Raw genomic sequence first — 3,477 nt, forward strand, 5'->3', positions numbered from 1 at the left:
AAGCAGGATCTTCAAAGGTAAGTCTGACCTCAGGCGACGGTGAGCGTTACGATGCATGCAAGTGCAGAATAACACGAAGCATCTGTCTTGAGGATCGGGCAGCTTATAAAGCTAAGATCGAGGGCACGCCCATTAGGGCCGGCTTACCAGCCATACCCTGCCACTCCTAGAGAGTGAGCACGTGCGAAGGCAATCCATTACCAGCCACACCCAAGAATACACTTGGGGCTGCTTAATGGAAGGAGTGTTCAAGGTTAATGCATCCTGCTTAATGGATGGAATGTTCAAGGTTAATGCATCTGAAGTGCTATGTCCATAATAAAAGCTTTTTGCTGTTAAATGGATGTTCTTGTTTACTTTTGTTCATGAGCCTGGCGCCAAAGGCACCAGGACAGTGTCCACCCAGGTCTCCTGTGCATGCGACCTCTGCATGCCTGTGCCCCTGACTTCATGACCATGACAGAACCACGCTCCCAACGTTGCTGATTCAGAAGCAAGACAAGAAAAAGGATTTCAGCTTGTGCTGACTCGATCAATGACGTAGAAGAAGGACGATGAAGAAACTAGCTGATAATACAGACTTTGTATTGAACTAAAATTCAGTGGGAACTCCTTATAGATATTTTAGCCGGAGTGCAAAGACTTTCTGAGAATTTCCAGAATTTTGAAAATGAACTTTTAGAAATACATTGAAGCATCAAAGGTATGCCTAAACATCAGGTCTTGATCAGAAATTGGAAACAAGATCAGCATCCAGATTCATTTTGTGGTGAACAACTGTTCTAAGCAGTTCAACATTTCGTACTTACCGACAGTGATGTTCATCGGCTTGTGCTTGCTGTCATAATGTTTATACTTTAAGCTTATCCTGCTCTGGTCAGAAGAGATGTTGATATTCACACTTTTTTACAGGATCCTAAAAATGGCCCAGTGATAAGAAGGCTTCACATTGCTATAACTGAGCAGATTTACAGTTGCAAGTATAAATAAATTTGATGATTGTATTAAAGATGAGAAATGTAGAAGCCAGCATGGTTCTAGAGAACGGACAAATGCAACAAGTACAAGGATGGCACGAGAAATGGATGTCTGTGCTTTTGTGCATTATATATGCCTGCATGATTACTCTCTTTGTCTTTCTGTTCCTCATTTTTCACAGTCTCTATCATGTTAGTACTTCCACTGTGGTAGAGGTCCTTATGGTTCTTCCTACTATGGGAACATTCTTTGACATACTTCATGAATGGTACAAGGCTTCTAAAAGACACAGGAGAGATGCAGAGTAAGATAATGAGGGGATAAATACCTATCTAGAGACTGCTGCACACTTGGGTAATACAACAAAAATCAAAAAATAATGTCCCCACAGGGTATAAAGTAATGGTGATGCGGTATATCCATTACCGGTGCTCACCTTATTTTCTCTAACCTCGATTTTTGTACAAGACTGTTGTGAACAAGGATTACCACAGACTTGATATGTTGCTGCTTAATTCCAAATGGTATATTAACAAGTCTAGCACAAAACAATTTCCAAAAGGAAAAAAGAAAAAGAAAAGATCACTCTTGACTGGATACACTACTCCCTAATTCCAGACGGTGTCCTAATTTTCTCTATCTACGTGTGTTTAACCTCTTATTTGCATATGATTGTGTCATTAATGTTATCAGAGGATCATTGCTTCAATATTTACATTTGACTCGATACAAAATCTCGATCATGGACAAAACAATATTTCTTGTTATTTTAATGGAAAACATAAAACAATCTTTTGTGCTTGAGCCTCAATACCATTTTACAAAATGTTATCTAGAAACGGGCTCAATTTTGAATACATAACATATTTCAGTCATATTATCAGCATCTGAATAGATCATGCACCATAAAAGACAATAATAATTGAGAACAAATGTAAAGTAAAGAAAATATACAAAAATGTAAACAATTCAAAAAACAAACCAATGAAAAAAAGAGTTTCCATTTGAACAGAAGTTCTGAGTATCACAGGACATAAATTCTATCCTTATGACAGAAAGATATTATAAGATTACTCAGTGTTCACCCTATTTTCATTATGGAAGTCCACATGTGTACATTCCAAGGGTACCCAGGGAAAGAAAAAAAACAATTATTGTTCCTTGTAGGGGTTGAAAATATATGGCTAGTGTAAACTTGGTTTGTACATTCACACTTGCCAACCGCTTCTTACAGTGCTGCTCAGGTCAGATCACACTTGGGTAATAACATGTTGTATCAGCAGGGGAAAAAACCTCTGGGGAGTAGCTTCATCTGGGCTCTCATCCCCTATGCCATGAATTCAGTGCAAACTTTAATCTCCAGAGAAGTCCCAGGAAACTATGCCAGGTGCCTCATTCCTCGTGCAGCATGTTTGACCAGAGGACAATTCGGGGAAGTAGGGCAACTTTACGATGGACTTCGAACGCGGTTGTTTCCATTCCCGGATGATTATATCAAAACTACACTGATGGAACGGGAACCTGGATAGGAGAGCAAGATGCTTGTGTATCCTGCAGCAGGAGAGGAAGAGTTAGTCAATGAAGACATGAAGACAATGGATTGCCCTGATATAACAGAAATAGCTGGATCGCCTGGATGTTTGGAACAAACTCAAGTGTGTCTATGGATGAGTGAAGTACAAGAAGGGATTGGAAGGAGGACTGATGTCGTGTGCAGCTCACCTACTGAAGTTAGAATATGTGCAAGAGGTGCAGGAGTGAACAATGGATGTTTGAAGTCATGGGCTAAACATGGTAACCTACTGACATGGGTAGAATATGAATCAGGTACAATGGTTGTGATCCCATTGGTGAATGCAACATTGTGCTTCCTAAGACACGGAAAGAATTGTGTGGGAGATAACAAAGGCTGCAAAACTACAGTTGACGTTTCCAGGATGGAAGAAGTAAAAACTGTACTTATGGATTAATACTGGGCTTTTGGGCCTAGAGCCTACTTGAAGTTTCCCAAGGATTGGAAGGAGTATGCTCCTTGGTGCTCATCCATGTTCCTGCATTAGTGAATCATCAGAGTGACCTGAACATTGGAGTATTTCCAAAAGTAGATGCCCATTTGAGAAAAAGAAGATTGCTTGAAGTTCACAATCGAACCAGAAGAGAGAATTACTTCTCAGCCAAGTCAATAGACTCATATGACTCAATTCCCTATGAAAACAGGTTGTCCAGCAAGACAGCTTCAATATTTATGACCATATTCATGCCTGGGATCCAGACGATGGCCAATGCTAAGGGGTTGAACATTACGAGATGTGAGCTTCTGCAGACAATCAACACCACCATAAAGGGATTGAATGCTATCAAGGAAGTGCTGAGGGCCATATGACTAATGACCCTGCAGAACAGATTTGTCCTTGATATGATCGCAGTGATGGAAGGAGGAGTTTGCGCCAAAATTGGGGCATCATGTTGCACATTCATGCCTTCTCACAATGACGAGAA

Source organism: Ambystoma mexicanum, chromosome 10, assembly GCF_040938575.1.
Source record: "Ambystoma mexicanum isolate Mex_15411 chromosome 10, UKY_AmexF1_1, whole genome shotgun sequence".
Lineage (NCBI taxonomy): Eukaryota > Metazoa > Chordata > Amphibia > Caudata > Ambystomatidae > Ambystoma > Ambystoma mexicanum.